This window comes from Molossus molossus, unplaced genomic scaffold (assembly GCF_014108415.1).
Source record: "Molossus molossus isolate mMolMol1 unplaced genomic scaffold, mMolMol1.p scaffold_m16_p_10, whole genome shotgun sequence".
NCBI classification, from domain to species: domain Eukaryota; kingdom Metazoa; phylum Chordata; class Mammalia; order Chiroptera; family Molossidae; genus Molossus; species Molossus molossus.
The window spans coordinates 46,724,161-46,742,335 of record NW_023425345.1 but is presented as its reverse complement, the minus strand read 5'-3'; the positions used below and the strand labels follow the sequence as shown (position 1 = coordinate 46,742,335).

Below are 18,175 nucleotides of genomic sequence, written 5' to 3'. Positions count from 1 at the left end.
ACAAGTGTTGGCGAGGGTGTGGAGAAAAGGGGACTCTAGTACACTGCTGGTGGGAATGCAGACTGGTGCAGCCACTATGGAAAACACTATGGTGTTCCCTCAAAAAATTAACCGTTGAACTGCCATTTGACCCAGTGATCCCACTTCTAGGAATATACCCTAAGAAGCCTGAAACACCAATCAGAAAGAATATATGTACCCCCATGTTTGTAGCAACACTATTTACAATAGCTAAGATCTGGAAACAGCCCAAATGTCCATCAGTAGAGAAATGGATAAAAAAAGTTGTGGTACATATGCACAATGGAGTACTATGCAGCAGTAAGAAAGAAAGATCTCTTATCCTTTGACATGACATGGAGGGACCTAGAAAGTATTATCCTAAGCAAAACAAGCCAAACAGAGAAAGACAAATATCTCATGATCTCACTTATTTGTGGAATATAATGAACATAACAGTCTGAGTAACAGGGTAGATCCAGAGACTTGGAAGTAGGGTAGAGACTAACAACCCTCAGAAGAAGGGATTGGGGAAAGGAAGAGATAAACCACAGAACTTATACGCATGTACACATTATCAATGGACATGGACAACACAGGTGGTGATGGGGTAGGGGAGCTGGGGAGGAGGGTGTCAATGGGGAAAAAAAGGAGAAACATCTGTAATAAAAACAAATAAATAAAATGAAAAGGGATTTGGAATCAGTATCACAAAAGAATCATTCATAATTTAGTGGTCATGGTTGCAATGGACTTTGATTAAAATTTTCCAAATATATGTTTCAAATTAAAATAAAATAGATTTATATTTTATATAGAAGTACATTGTTTAATTTATAATGTTCATTAATTAAACTGTCTTTCTTGGAGATTGGTTTAGTCCATTAGCTTCAACTCCAAGAGAAATTTTTCTTTTATAGATTTTAGAAGAATAATCCTAAATCAGAATTAGTAGCAGAAATATAATCACTATTTCTGGGCCTATTCTTTTATACAGTTACACTAATGATTCAGTTGTATCATTTCCACAAATGATGCAGTAGTTTATATGCTTCTAAATTTATTAATATAATTTTTCTTCCAGTGAAGGTATAGTTTTTTTTCTAATTATGTTTTCATAATTTCTTTCCTTCTCATATTTTTTTCTTTTCTCATAGAGGAAAGCATGGGTATACCTACAAGGAAAGAAATTGAGAAGGGGGAAGACGAGGGACAGAGAACGAGAGAGGGAAGGAGAGAGAGAGAGGAAGGAGGGAGGGAAGAGAGGAAGGGAAGAAGGGGAGAAAAGACAAAGTGATGGGCATGCAGGAGGGAGAAAGCGTTTGTTTCATATGAGCCAACATATTTGTAGGCCCTGCTTCACTATCCCCAATTGCAAAAACAATTTTTGTGTGTAACAGAGTTTCTTGTTAAATTATCTGGAAAAATGGCTTTTTTGGGTCCCTCTCATAAGCATTCATTAAATTTGGCAAATAGGTTTGAGTCTTACTGGACATCTCTTTGTGGCATTGGTCTTGTATAATGAACAAAGAATAAAATATCTCCAGAAACAAAGATAAAATCAAGAACTTTGGAATTAGCAATGGATAGAACATACTTATTTCAGACCTTCCTGATATGTCTCTCTGTTCTGATTATTACAGTCAAAACAGGGTTCTGACTCCTCCTCGTGTGTGCTGAGGAGCTTGCAATCCTCCCACTGTTGTGCGGTTCTGCAGATCAGGACCAGGGCAATGGGAAAGGTGGGCTGGTGGAAGTATGGAAACAGTCTTGCCCAGCTTAGGGAGAAAATAGATTCTTTAGGGCAGTGATTTTCCAACAAGGACGATTTTACCTTCCCACCTGCCAGAGGTTATTTGATGATATCTGGAGACATCTTTGGTTGTCACAACTATTGGGACAGGGGGTTGCTACTGGCATCTGGTGGGCAGAGGCCAAGGACACTGGTAAAAATCCCATAGTATTGTTATTAGACTAGCTATCCTCTTGGGAAAATGTCTTATTTTTCTGGGACTCTTCACCTGGAAACTTTTCTCTGGTTGCTTCCCAACTGAGTCATGAATCTCCACCCTGCACAGGCTATCTAGTACTAGGTAGCCCTTCATAGCAAAGAATGATATGACCCAAAATGTCAATAATGTCCAGGTTGAGAAATTCAGCTTTAAGTTCATCCAATCAAAATTGTAAGTCATACACTTTCTTTTTAACTTTTTCCTGTTTTTCTTCAAGTTTCTTTTAGACCCTGTAGAGTGAAGGCTTGGCTCACTTCCTGTGGTGCACAGTGCCCTTCTATTGGCCTTTGGCATGACAGAAGGGACCCCTCCTCAATAAGGCCCACTCTGGCTCAAGTTCTTCCCTCTCCTGTCCCTTATTGAAAACCTCCTCTTAGCTTCACCCTGGGAATGAGTCCCCATTGGTGAAGTTGCAGGGCTCAGCAGAGGGAGCCAAGGGCCCTCTCAGGGCCCCTGAGATGACCTACCAGGATGCCTGCTCCACGTGCTTTCTTCTGGCCCTGCAGCTTCTGCCCTCTGGGACCTGCTGATGCTGGCTTTGCTCCACATCTCATCTCAAAGAAGGTCCATAAAGTGTCTGACCTGAGCACAAGGCATTGTACTAGACACTTGATTTTTGTTGTTAAAGAGCCTCCTGTGGTGTCCCCAGGGAGTTTTACTTCCAAAAGTACTTACTTTTTATAGCATGGAATACTCTTAGTGCTTACATTTTATGATTTGGTAGTTACTTCTTTTTCTCTAGGATGGTCAATACTGATTTTTTTTTTTTAAATCATTACTGCCATCCTATTTGTCAGTCTTGTTTAGTTTGGTGATTATGGAGAGTTATAAATTTTATGATGATATTGTTTTCTTTTTTACTGTTGGTTTCCTGACATTTTAAAACGTGTTGGATACTAGTGATGCACAAAAGGTTACAGAGAAGGTTTGCTACTGGGCAAGTGAAGCAAAGATGTTAAGTCCATTGCGACCCATGCTGCCCCTTCCTCAAATAACGGCCTCTTGTGTGTTCCTTTCAAGTTTCCTATCAAGCAATGCTAGAAAAGGTAATTTGCTTCCATTGTTTAAAGAGATAATAATTTGGAAAGGCAGCAATAGCATTATTCTTTTTTTTATTCTGCATTCTTCCAAAATTAATTTATGTTGAAACTGGTAATTTATTGTATGGGTGGACAATAACGTTATCATCAGGTGTTTAAAAATAGCTCTGGATGCATTTCTCAAAATTGCAACTACAGAACAAGACAGAAATTTCATTGTATGTGTACCATGATAATGACTGGTCTATAAATAAATAGTAAAGGAAGTAAGAATACTGTGGACAATGGCAGGGAGGCTAGAAGTTCACCAGAAGCACAGATCAGAGAGAACGATGATAAAGAACAGGAAGTGAAAATAAGCGTATCAGCTTTCACCAAAAAATCCTAAATAAACAAGGTTATTTTACTTGTAAAATGCCTTGGCAGTTTATCTTTAGTAAAATGCCCAGCAAAGGAGAAATCTTCAATAAATGTTAGCTATAATTGTTGTTGCTATTATGATGAGACAAGCTCTCCTCTTGAGGAAATGTCTTATTTCCCTGGGACTCTTTCAACTGGGCACTTTTCTCTGGTTATTTTCCAACTGAGTTTTTATTTTTTGTAAAGTAGATAGCTTTGCTGGAACAATGGATTCAACATGCTATTGTTTATTCAACTGTACTTATTATGCACTGTGAATAGGGGTTTAGAAAAGAAAGGGAACCTTCGGTGTAATTGAGTAGCACTTTCTCTGGAAGCTACAAAAAATTCTCCATAGGAGGATTTTCTCTAGGATCTGGGAGGTTCCTATTGTTCTTGTGAATGAGTGTTAGGTTGGGATACCCTGGGGCGAGATAGATGCAGCCAGGGCCCTATCCTGGATACTAATCTTCCCAGAGCAGAGAACATGACCTCTAAGAATTAGGGAATCTGGCCACTTCTCAAGCAGGGCATATTTTCTGAGCCCAGCTGCTTCTATGTGGATTTCTTTTCTAAACAATCACAGTCAGCAATCAGACAATCCTGCCATCTGGACACTAGTTGCCATGACTATTGGGAAAGACTTTCGCATTTTTATGAGCAACCACTCCACATTTTCTTCTTTTGGAGTTGGCATTGCAGAATACAATAAAATTGTGGTATATTTTATCAAACATGAAAATCAGACAACTAGGATTTAACAATTTCAATAGAGTCCCTAAGGCTAGAAGATGCCTCATTCATCTCCTGTAGTTCACTATAGATTGTTACACTGTGTAGTCATTATTGAGTAATTTGAAAATATAAACATGGTTACAAAAAGCACATTACAATATCAACCCCTGGGACTCAAAGAATTCAAAATGAAAAGCTATTTTTAAATACACACAATCAAGAAGGCATCTTTAGAAGAATGTGTGCTGCAGTTACCAGGAAGGGTTAATGCTTAGAAAACTTCAGGCCACGTTTGGAAAACTTGCAGAGAACAGAAGTGAGACGTGTCTGCGCAGTCGGTGAGGAGGCCAAGGCAATGTGCTTATCTCTTTTCTGAAACACATATGTGCACGCATACAATTAGCAGCCAGCTCAAAATGAAATGGGCTCAAAGGCTCAGGGAGCTGAATTGCCTTTTTAAAGATGAAAAGCTTGGAAAGAAGTCTGTGCTATCTGAATCTGTCAGCTCTGATGTAGCGGTTTCCAGGCTTGTCAGAGCCTTTATACAGCATCACAGTGCAGCCATTGTGTCCATGTATGACCTCCAGCCGGCCATAGTTTGATCATCAGAGCACCCAGCGGTCTGTGTCCAGACAAGCGTGCCCCTGTACGAGCTCGCCAGAGCAGAGATGGTACGCACTGCCTCGTTAGCCAGCCTCACCTGCTTTGACTTGGTTAGTCAGTAAACCCTAATTCACCTTTGTCTCAAGTGTATTATTTGAGATTTTTATATGGAAAGCACAGAGCTGAAAACTCACATAGGGGAATAAAAAGAGTATACACGCCAGGAGTGTAATAATAGCGGTGTCTTAGCAACAGATGGCTATAGAGGACAGGGTTATTGAAGTTGAGGTTCAGCAGATGCCTTTCATTTCCTTCCTCGATTGTTGGCTTTGACATGTTAGCCAGGATGAAAGGTTGACCTTCCTGTGCCTCCTTACTGCTCGAGTGCTCCATGGTTGTGCTGCCAAGGTGACCTTGCGATGGGTCTGCGACCTCCTGGTGGCCTTGCCTTGTCTCAGTGCTCTCCTTTCCTCCCCAGTCCAGGGTGCCTGTGCAGTGTCACATTCAGGTCACAGGTTTGGGCTCTGAAGGTGAGTTTCTTCTCTCAGATCCAGAGCCTTGTCTCTGCCATGTGCGTCTGTCGGGGCCAGGCAGAGCCATGGTGGTTGTTTCAATAGTGCTCTCATTGTCTGTTGTTTAGTGATAGCTTTAGTGATAGCTACATTCTTCATATAACTTCTGATACCATATAAGAGACTTCCTTTTGCTCAAAGTTCTTTTATCAAAGGGAACAGCAATGTATTAGTTATCTACTGCTGCATAACAAATAACCCCAACATCTAGCACCTTAAAACGACACACATTTCTTGTCTCACAGTGTCTGTGGGTCAGAAATCTGGGCATGGAATAGTTGGGTCTTCTCTGCTTCAGGTCTCCCATAAGGCTGCTATTAAAGTGTCCTCAAGAGCTGGAGAAGGATTTTTTCCAAGCTGTATAGTTGTTGGCAGATTAAGTGTCTTATTGGCTGTTGATGTATGGGCTTTTTAACATGGCGGCTTATTTCATCAAAGCTAGTAAGAGAGAGCCTGCTAGCAGGATAGAAATCGCCATTTTTTTATTTTATTTTTTGTAATCTAATCACAGAAGCAACATAATATTTCCTTTGCTGTAATATACTGGTAATAAGCATATCACTAGGTCTAGCCCATACAAAAGGGAGAGAATTACAAAAAGTCATGAATATCAGGAGGCAGAGATCATAGGGGACCATCTTAAAGGCTCCCTACTACAGACATTGAATATTATATGTAGTTTTCAGAACTAACCCACTTCAGCTAAGTACTGATAAAGAGCACTAGATTAAAGGATAAGAGTAAAGAGAGAGTAGTAAAAATGTGTTGTATAAGAGCTGTGCATGAGAAATTGTGAAAAACTCATGAGATGTCACACATTTCTTTCACATTTCTTTACACCAGAGCTTTGCTATGGGTGCATGTAGTGTTATTGTCCAATTTAATAGATGGAGATCGTGGAAATGAATCATTATAGTACACTGTGGCACATTCTGTAATAAAGACATGTGCAGAAGGCTGTGGGGAGCCCCGAAGAGGCAGTGAGTTATCTGGCTTAAGCCTGGATATGGGCAGGCATCACCAAGTGCCATTTAAATTGAGGTGTTTAAGGGCAAACAGACATTTCAGAAGAGAAAGAAGTGAGAGGAGACATTTCAGGGAGAAGGAAGAGTAGGTACAAAAGTATGGGTTGTTTTATAATAGCAAATTTATGTGACTGGAATTGTAAGAGATAAAGCCAGAAAATCCTATAGAAAATTCAAAGACACTCCTTATGGTTTCTGAAACATTTTTTCTCAGTCTGTGCACATTCTAATTCAGATGTGCATGTTGAAGTGACAATGCTTTATTTTGTTTTGTTATTTTTCTTTTGTTCTAGAAAGCTGTTGATTAAATAGATGATATGTCTAACAATCAATGATGACTTTGAATCAAGGTGATAATGTTATTTCATTTCAAAGACGGGGGGATGCTCTGTCATTATTCTTGGAACTCCATGAAAGCAAATGTTTAGTATGGCTTAATGAGAACTGATTTTAGAAATTTTTTTAGAATGAAATTATAACCATTAAGTTACTACCCAGTGCATTTTTATACCATATACATGCTTATTAAAAATTCTGAAATGCAACAACAACAAACAACTACAACGAGATAAGAAATAACTAAGAGGTCCATGGAGCCTCCCTCTTTAGTTGGTCCAAATCAAATTATGATCTTCTCCATGAATATTTGTGGCATTTGGCTCATGGTACTAGCTTGCTCAGGGTTTTGGATTTCCGTCCTTCTGCCCTCTACTAGCTGTCACCTTGAGTAATTTTCTAACTCGTTAGCTTCAGTTTCTTCATCTTTAAAATGGAATGAAATCACATACCTTATATGTTGCTTTTAGAATTCAGTGAGAGGAAGTAGGCAAAACAATCAGCATGGCAATTGGAACATAAGCACTTGAAAGAAGTAGTTGTTATCATTGTTCCCATTCGTGATATTGTTCCCATTATCCCAAATGGAGTAATGGCACTCCAGAGAGGCCCACATCCTAATCCCCAGAATCTGTGAATGTGTTACTTTACAGGCAAACCTGGTTAAGGTTAAAGACCTTGAAATGAGGGTATTATTTTCAGTTATCCAAGTGGGCTCAACCTAATCACATGAATCATTAAAAGAGAAGAACTTGGTCTGACTTGTTTTAGAGAGAGATGTGACTATGGAAGAATGGTCAGGGAGATGTGACATTATTGGCTTTGAAGATGGAGAGGGGGCCAAGAGCTAAAGTGACCTCTAGAGCAGTGGTTCTCAACCTTCCTAATGCCGCGACCCTTTAATGCAGTTCCTCATGTTGCATGTGGGCGGACCCGCCTGGAGACGGATGGAGGAGCGGTGTCTCGGTTCTTAAGACCATCAGAAATGTGTTTTCTGATGGTTTTAGGCAACCCCTGTGAAAGGGGACCCACAGGTTGAGAATCGCTGCTCTAGAGGAACAGCCTTTAGAAGCTGGAAAAGGCAAGAAAACAGCCTCCAGAAAGGAATACAACCCTGTGGACATCATGATTTTAGCCTGGTAGCCTGTCGGACTTCTGGCCTCTAGACCTATAAGATAATGAATATATGTTGTTTCAAGTCATTGAGTTGATAGTAATTTGTTATGACAATAGAAAACTAATATGCTATTGTTATAGCTAAAACTGTTGAATTGTCCAAAACTATATTTTAAAATGATTCTCACTTCCCATCTACTTTCTAATTGTTAGAAACAACAATTCAATTCTAATAATTCTGGAGTGAGTCTCCTTTTGGAGGGGGGGTTTTCAGAGATAGTTTGTTCAGGAGAGAGCGGTTCATATTTATGCCCAAATTCTTCACTTTGACGAGTTGGCTTTTCTATATTTGGTTTTGGTATAAATTTAGGGGTGCTTGTTATTTCAATATTTTCCAAGTCTGCTTCCGATAAACCCAAAAAACACAGAGTTAACACAGAAATATACTATACATTTACCCAAAACATAGTAAATTCAATGTTTATGTAGTATATTTCTCATCTGCACCCCTTTTAAAGTCCTGAAATTGATAACAGGAAGGAAGTTGGCAGACAATAATTTTGAAAGCACTATTAAAAGTTCATTTGTGGACTTAAGTGGGTTGTTGGGAATCACGGTTGCCATAGATCTTTGGAAAGGAATGTAGGGTTGTTGACAATGACCCTTAAATTCAGGAAAGCTCCATGCCAGCAAGACTGTATCCAAGTCACAAATTAGTGACCCATGGGCCGTAACTGTCTCTTGGTGGCCATACATTCGGCTTTCAGGGCATTTTAATGATTCAATAGTCAATAGATTCCATTATGAAAACCTGAATTTCTCCATTACTTCTGGATCTGCATTGCTACACCCCAGCTATCAGATGCAGATGGTGTTTGCCGTTCTCTGAGAAGAAGAGGGCTGTCCAGGCCCCCGTGCTCCTCGGCCAGCTCCCGAGACTCAGCAGTTCTGGGAAGAAAACAGTGAATGCCAGACGCCTTCCAGCCAGTCGGCCTCACCCCTTTACTCTATCTGTCTAACCCATGAATTGGAGTATTTTTAGTTTGCAAACTATGATTTATAGTATTAAAGCGATCATAAATATGGTCATCTTAAGCCATGGAGATTTTAATACAGAAATAATGTCAAAGGTTTGGCTTCTTTATGAGTCATGTCCCTACTAAATTCATAACTCACATTGACATAAGCCCCAGAAGAGCCATCAGACATTTCAATAAATTTTGAATTCATCTGTATTGGTTTTCCTTGTGAAATTAAATTATAATAACCTTAAACAGTAAAGTCATGAGCAGAATAGATATGCTTTTATACTGTACTGTCAGATAGTTGGCCAATTTTAAAAACTCCTAAAAATTTGGCTCATTGAAAAGTTTATATAGAGGAGATCAGTGAGACCAAATAACACATACAATTTGTTGCTAAACTAGAAAGGATCCATGGAAATGAAATTATTGAATACTGGATGTTGTTTTGTTTTCTAATGGCCAGTCTTTTCTTTGATAGATGTAATATTTTAAAAAGGGAGTAGCAGTAAATGGCTTGTAGGAAGACAACCAGTTATCATATAGAATGTAATTATCGAAGGGAATACAATACCTAGATAGAGTTTTCAGGATTTCACCATGAGTTAATCAGTGAAAGAGGGTAGATTACTGTTTGCAAGTCCTTTGCAAAAGGAGTTGGTCCTGGGGCAGTAGGCTTTAGCTTAGATGATGTTATCGATGCTTTTGATTTTTTTGGCATCCCTTTGCACACATTACAATTAGTGGTATTACCCATTTTTTAGCAGTAAACCTTTCCACATTTCTATGTAGAATCTGATGAGTCCAGTGATAAACAACAGATAGAGCACAGTGGCGAGAGCCCCATGTTGGTGCCTGCCAACTGTGCTTGCAATCACAGGGAACTCCTCCCTTTCTGAATCTGTTTCCGGTCAGCAAATGGGGAAAATATGATTTGTATGTAATAAAGGCTCTTAGTTGCAAGTAAAAGGAAAAACTCTGTCTTAAGCTTAAATGGATTTTCTGGAAAGGTATTAGTGGCTTAAAGCATACACATAAAGCTTAAAGAGCAGTCTGGATGATGTGCAGAGACAAAGGCATCTCTGAAGCCTTCGAAGCTGTAACAGATTTTTCACGATGGAGCAATCATTGGCTGTTGTCACCTGCTGTTGGAGCCGCTGCAGGACGTGGTGTGGGGATGTAGGGTTCTACACGTGAATCCTAACCATCCTTCCAGTCGCCCCTCTGCATTCTGAATTCCTGGGCAGAAGCAGGTAGTTGTCTTTGTTGATATCACATGGCCAGGCGTTGTATTTACCAAGTGGCGAGGGGTTGGCAGGCCTGTCTTGCTTTCTTCTGGCTTCCATAGTGGGAGGAGGGGTGCCCTGCCTCCTACATAGGCTAATACATGGATCTCTTCTTTTTTTAAAAAAATGTTTTTATTGAATTTTTTTTTAGAGAGAGAAGAAGGGAAGAGAGAGACAGAAACTTTGATGTGAGAGAGAAACATCGATCAGCTGCCTCCTGCATACCCCCTACTGGGGATTAAGCTTGAGACCCCAGGCACGTGCTCTGACCAGGAATTGAACCAGGACCTCTCGATCCATGGGACGACCTTCAGTCCACTGAGTCACACTGGCTGGGCATGGATGATATTTTTAAAATAAAGAGGTGGTTGAGCTGCTGGATAGGAATAGATAGAGGGAGGAAAGGAGGGGTAGAAATAGAGAAAGAGGGAAAGAAATAGGTAATGAGAGAATTCTGCATTGTCCTTCCCCCTTAATCTGCTTGGTTGGTGTGGGGTTTATGGTAAGACTACACATAAAAGAATGCTGAATGACGTTCAGAGCATTATAAAAACATAAGGTGGCATTATTATTGTTGTCACAGTATCTATCTTAGTTCAAACCTTCATTGTTTTTACCTGGACATTTCAGGTATTCTATTGACTGTCTCCCTGTCTGTATTTGTTTACTTTTTGGCCCCATTTTTTTCAATTGGTAATTTGGTAATACTAATTTATTGTTATTGTTATTGTTATTTATACTTCTCAATCTATCTTTGGATGGTGCCATTTTCTTTCTGTGCACTCATTCATTACAAACAGAGTTGAATCCTAGAACAACGTATAATGTTCTTAAGCTCCCAGAACCTTCAGGCTTGGGGACATTTGAGCTGATACTGCCTTTAAAAATGCTGACATACCAGGTCTAAATACAAGTTATTTTAGATGACTCTTCAGTGTGACCAGTCACGGAAGAAAACACCATGGACTGAGCTGGCTGTCCCCTGGACGTACCTCCATGGGGATGTCTCATATTCTCCGAGGAAGCGGTTCCAGGGGTTATTTCATTGACTGAACCATTTGCCCCCTGCCTGCATCTTGGGGTGATGGTAAGGCATTCTGCTACATCCTGCAGCAGTCTGTCTTCTCATCAATAATGACAGGCTCCAATACAAAAGACAACTTAAATTTGATAACAGTGTGTGGGGAATGCTCCTTTGTGCTCCTGATCATGAAGTTCTGCTTTACACAAAGTGGTGTGGGCTACCCGAGCTTTTTTGTTATACAAAGAAATTTGCTATAGTAATGTTCAATCATCGTGGCATTGCACTTTGATTATGCATTTATAACATATTAGTCAAAGCCTTGGGGAAACCCAAATATGAACATCTATAATCTAGTCAACAGGAATTATTCACTGAAATGTCCCATCTTCATAATTAAAAGCTACTACTCAATACCACCAAGTTCTGTTTATGAATTAGCTGAGATTTTTCCCATTTAAATTAATATAGTCATCTTTCAAAGCATGTCCTATGGAGATCTAATCCTTCTATGACTCAGAGGCTCCAGAGGGGCCCCCTGAAAGGCCCCCCAAAATAATTCTACCAAAGGGTATGGAGAATAAAGTTTTTTAAAAAAACCATTAAATGCAAACCCCTGCATCCAGGGGCGCCACAAGTCTCTGCAAGGAGAACCATCGGCTGGTTCTGCACCTAAACAATAGCAAAAGGAAAAGCTCTGGTGCTGTGTGAGCCGGGCAGCCGGACACTGCTACAGGGTCGTGCAGCAGAGTGACAGTCGCTCTGGGACAGCTGAGGGAAGTCTCCCCGGAGAAGACATCCATCTTAACCCAGAGAAAGGCCTTGATGGGGGAAAAGGATTCTTACAAACAGCTGGTTATGTCATGCTGATTGTTGATTAGCAGGGCCAATCCCAAATGTAAGAAAGCATTTCCACTGGATGTGGTTCTAAGTGAATTCCCGGAGAAGGCGTGAAAGGGATGAAATGATGACAAAGCAAGGTATTATCAGTGTGACCTGGTCTCAAAGGTCCGTGTGGCTCCCCTTCATGGAAACCAAAGTGTCAGCAAAACATCTGTTCTCTGAGTGGAGAAGGCTACAAAATCAAAACTCTGTGCCTCTTATGGGTCTCTCCAACAGCGAAAGCAAATGCAGTGTCTGAGATCTACGATTGCCTGCAGATAATCCCCATAGCTACAACACAGCCTGTCCACATGACATTTTCCCTGTGTTGTCCTTTTTAAAAATCAGAGCCTGTTTTTTTTTTTTGCCTATTCCAGGGTTGCTGTCAAGCTGCCTCCATTGTCATTTTGACTGTGTCCATGCTTTGATAACAGGTTTCCCTGTGGATGTAATTCATTAGAATGTTTATCCTTGAAAACAGCAGAGTTGTCATCACCTTGGGTGTATCTCTTTAGTTATACCTTGAAATAAGTTTGTTGCCTCATTGAGAGCTCCATGTTAATCATCTACCCAGATCCTCCTTCTCCATCTGATCTCTGGTTCTTTTTCCTCTATGTTTCCTACTCTAAAAGTAGGGGTTCTCCACTGCTTCGTCCAGACTTGTTTTCTTTCTTTTTTTTTTTTTTATCCTCACCCGAGGACATTTTTCTATTTTTTGTACAGATAGAGTGGGAGGGAGAGAGAGGAAGAAGAGAGAGAGAAACATCGATGTGAAAGGGACACATCAAGTGGCTGCCACCCGCACTACCAACCAGGGCCGGGGACAAACTGCAACCAAGGTACGTGCCCTTAGCGGGAACCGAACCCGGGTCTCTCCGTACCGCAGGCCAACGCTCTAACCGCTGAGCCAAACTGGCCAGGGCCAGACTTGTTTTCTTATCTCATACCTCTCTTTCTCTCTTTTCCCCTCTCCTTCTCTCTCTCTTTCTCTCTCTCGCTTCCTCTCTCTCTCCCTCCATCTCTTCCTCTTGCCTCATTATGTATGACTTCCACTTTGTCAACAGTTTATCTTCCCATCCAGTGTAGTCATTTACCTAGATACTTCAGACTTCTTACTGCCCACAGAATAACACACAAACAGCTTAGTAGAGTAGTCTGTCTTTCTAACTTCACGGCCGACCTTCATTCTTCTACAAATCACAGGCTGCTTCTGCTTTGCAAAACTATTATAGTGGAACTTGTGAAGATACCACACTGTAATGCAAAACTTGAACTATCAACTATAATACAAATATACAGTCATTGGCTCCAGCCCTCATTCTCAAACTGAGGGAACTAAAGGTCTTAGCTTTCTGGAGGGATGGGGAAAAGAAGGGAAGTAGGAAGTAACTGATTCTGGATCATCTGAGACTTTAGCAGTTCAATTCAAAGCTTATTTAATTTTGCAAGGATTCAACAGAGAGCAAGCCCTAAAACTTCTAGCGGAGGACTTAATATCCCAACATGTGTTTGTCTCAAAGTCTCGCCTTCCTGTCTGCAATACAGTGGGGTTACATAGTGACTGCAGCTGACTCCTCTTTTCTAGTTCATTAAGAAAACCGAACAGCTCTATTGCTTAAAATTAGGAGCAGTAGCTCCTGCCCCATCTTGTTCAAACCACACAAGGTACCAGACAAGAACTAAATGACCAACTAAAAATAATGTTTCTCATTAACCTCATAACATTGCTACCTTTATTTTACTTGTTCAGAATTTTAGACACTCACTTATTCCATTATGGCAGGTTTTATATCATTATCTGAGAATATTATTGCGGATGTCATTTTTATTGGCCCAAACAACTTTCTTTACGTATTGACGTGGTACTCAGCTCCTATGGCCCAATAAACATGGAGTTACCTATATAAAGTTTCTTCGAATCTTCTCAATAGAAAGTGCAAGTTAATTTAGCAGCCGATATTATGAAGCTCAAGTGGATTTAGCATTCATTTTCTTAGTCACAGTATGACATTTTCAAGATTTTGTCATCTTCGTTTCCATATCTCTTAATTAAGTCTGTTTGGTTTTGTAGTTAGTTGTTTACACATTTGTCTTCCTCATTAAATTATATGCTATTTAATGAAAGATATCCTATCTCTATTAAAATGAGAGCAAAGAAGTGATTGGCTAAGGCATTCACATGATCATAGCATTTTTGTGTTTTCAGTAGTTTTGTCAACAGCATTCAAGAATAGGTCTTAGAACTAGACAGCATTTATATGGAATGCATAGCCATCATCTCGCAAATGCTTCCCATGTGCTAGATAGTTAATTAGCATACCCCATGATGCAGATATCCCTGCAGCCCAGATGAGAAAGCTGTGTCTAAGAGAGGCTGAGTAACTTGCTGAAGACCTCAGTTATTATAAGTGGAGAATCCTTTTCAAATAAGGGGAAAGAACATTTGACTACTCTTTTCTTCCATCATTTTAAGGAAAGCAAATTCAACCCCAGAGTACAGCTATGTGAGCAAAATCTGTAGTTGTGAACTTAGACTATCTCCAAGTCTCACCTTCCTCAAGTTCATGTCCATTAGGTTAAATATCAGTACCAGGTAGAATTGTGTAAGGGACCCTGCTACTACTCTTTGACTTGGGGTGGTGAAGTCACAATACAGTGTACAGATGATGTGTTGTTAAACTGTGTACCTGAAACCTGTATAATTTTGTTAACCAGTATCACCCAATAAATATAATTAACAAGGAAATAAAGAATTGTGTGGGGGATCCTGCTACCTACTGCTTGGCATTTCCCTCCATGTTTTAGATTTCCTGTAGCCTCAGATTTCTTCTAGCTGTTTAACATAAATGTATGCTATTGTGCCTTGATATGCCCAGCAGAACTCATAGGCCCAGATGTTCTTAATTACTGAGTGCTTATACATCAAATCAGTACTATTATCATCCCATTTTACATATAAAGAAACTTAAGCTAAAAAAGTTTATGTAACATCCACAATTTGTAAACTTTTAAGTGGTAGGACCACTCAAGGAGGAGAAAATTAAGTGTTTTAGTAGTGCTTTGACCTAGTAATAAAAATAGCTGCATGGACCAAGAGTGGTTTTAAGCTCCATTCAATCCAGTTTTTCTCTGACTTCTTTCCTTAAGTTGAACTTGGCACTTCCTATTTAGTAAATGGTATATTGCTGTTCATAAGTGTCTCTTTGGAACCAGACTACCTGGGTTTGAATTCTGATTGTGCAGCTTATTAACTGTATGACCTTCAGAAAGTTACTTAACTCTCAGTGACTCTGTTTTCTCTTCAATAACATGGGAATAAAAATAACACTTACCTCACATTCAATGTTAGGATTAGATGAATTAATATATATGTGAGAAATTTATAGCGATGTCTGGCATATGAGTTTTTTATTTTCTAAAAATGCCATTTATTAATTGCTATTTGGGAGATGTGCTTGATCCTTTGAATGAAACAAATATATATAAGACTGATACCCTTAAAAAAAGACACACCCCTAGGAACTTTATAATCTGTAGTAACTAAAATTAATAAAAGAAAATATTGAGTGATTGCTAAACAGAGTTGTAAGCGATGTGCTATGGCCATTTGCTTATATAAAATGTTAGGGATGGATGCAAAATGAGGGGCAAAAGAAGTGAGGAGAAAAACATTGGTTAAGGAGTTAGGAGGTTAGGGGTATGTGAAAGAACCTGTTGCTTACTACCTGGGAAATTCAACCAGTTACTATACCTCCCTGGGACTCTTTCTTGATAAAATGGAGAAATTATACCCACCTTATAAAGGTATTGTCAAGTTTTAAGAGTATTCATTGTTTGGCTCAGCTGGTATAGCTCAGTGGATTGAGCATCCTCCCATGGACTGAGAGGTCCCAGTTCGATTCCTGGTCAGGGCACATGCCGGGTTGCAGGCTCTATCCCCAGTAGGGGGCGTGCAGGAGGCAGCCAATCAATGTTTCTCTCTCACATTGATGTTTCTACCTCTCTCGCTCTCAAAAATCAGTAAAAACATATATATATTTTTAAAAGTATTTGATGTTTGAACTGGCTATATTACATATGGTTAACCAAATAATATGAAATTCTATTCATTTATTCAACTATAGAAGAAATGATTATATCCAAGGAGCAAGTTTGAATTCCAAATAAGAAAACATTTCTGTCCTAATATAACCTCATTTTGCCTGTGCCACAACCCATTTGCTGAAGCCATGGGCATTAAGCCACCCTGATTCCTTGCTCACTCCCTACACCCAATTCAATTACACATCCTTTGTTTCAGTTTTCAAAATAAAAGCTCAAATCTAGACTCTTGTCTCTTGCTCTCTCCCATTATACAAGTCTAAATCGCGCCATTATTGTCACCATCACATTGGCTTTGCATGTTTGCTCTTGCTATCTCCGATCTATTCTGCATACAGTAGACTAAACAATCATTTAAAATATAAAATTAGCCCATATTATGCCCTTGCTTATTACACTATAAACCTATGGTGCAGGCCCTCCTTACCTCTCCTGCCTTGTTTCATTCCACTCTCTGTCTTGCTTCTTATGTTTAGTCTCACTGACCTCTTCTTTCTTCTTATTCTGAAAGAAATAACCAAATCTCTTCCGGGATTGCCTATATTCTGTCACTTGTACTTGGAAGAGTTTTCATCCCTTTTATTTTCACAGATGGCCTTTTCTGGTCCTTCCGTGTCCACTCCATCTGAATAGCCTCTTCCCCATTCTCTGTGGCTCTGAGTCATTTGACCTACTAAGTTTCCTTCCAAAACTAACACACACCAACCCTTCCATGTGGTTTTCTTTTTTTTTTTTCTTCCTGTATTTCCCTATGTCCTATAATCTCTACAAAGGTAGGGAAACTGTGCTGATTCTGCTTTGTTCATCACTGGATTCCCAAAACAGTTCCTAGGAGGTGAATGGGTATCAGTCAATATTTGGGTCCATAATTTATTCAACAAATATGTGTGGATTAGCTACCAAGAGCATCAAAAAACATCACATTGGAGGTTAAAAGAGGATATAGGGGGGAATCAGTGGTGATGGAAGGAGACTTGACTTGGAGTGGTGCACACACAATACAGTGCACAGATGATGTGTTGTAGAATTATGCACCTGAAACCTGTATACTTTGCTAACCAGTATCCCCTGCCCAGTAAATTTAATAAAAAGGAAAAAAATTAAAAAATATGTATTAGGGAGTATGGGATGTTGCGTATGTATAACTTTATCTTGCCTGGTAGAGGATGTCTGTGAGTTTATTGGTGTGTTTGGAAGATGGACAATCAAATAGTTACCAGAGAGCTGAGCCTGGGTTAAATTAAGACTTTTTCTCGTCACATACAGTTGCCATACTTGCTTGATTCTGTTTGAGGAGAGGTTTAGGGTATAGCTTATAAACACCAGTAGGTGATTGCCATGACTCATTTTTATTTCTTGTTTACATTGCCCAGAATTTATCTCAGATATATTATACAGAATTAAACTCAGTTACGTGCCACACAATGAGCGCATCCGTCTCTCCTGCTAGCCTTTCACTCATGTTTATTGCTCTGTACTAAACCAAGCTAGTTTTGTCTTTTTTTCTTCTACTGCAACCTAATGACCTAAATGTGTTATTTCTGGATTATCCCAGAAGAGAAATAGAAAGAGGTTATTAATGTCCCTGCCCTGGCCTCTGTATTCAGAGTCTATCAATAGCTGAATCTTTTTTTGTAACAGTAGTAAATGTAAACGAGGCATTTTCAACCTAAATGTTCCTCTGGCATTATTTCTTTCTAGCTTGTTTTATCCTATCAGCCATCTCCCTGATTAGACTAGATTTTCCCAGGTGAATTAATTGATATTGTTCAAAGTAAAACTGATTAAGCAAAAAAAAAAAAAAAGCAAAAAAAAAAAAAAACACAAACCCAAAAAACAAAAACCCCACACAATCTTATAATCACAGACAATAGCATGGTGATTACCAGAAGGAAAGGGTGGTGGTAGGTTGAGAAGGGTAAAGGGGGACACATGGTGATGGAAGGAGACTTGACTTGGGGTGGTGAACACACAATACAATATACAGATGATGTACACTGAAACCTATGTAATTGTATTAACCAA

At 39.5% G+C, this 18,175-nt stretch overlaps 1 protein-coding gene across 1 annotated transcript in view; it reads left to right on the top strand.

The window, feature by feature from the left end:
* The window catches only part of NELL2 (neural EGFL like 2), a 329,161-nt gene that overhangs the window by 186,264 nt on the left and 124,722 nt on the right, over positions 1 to 18,175 (top strand). The window lies entirely within an intron of this gene.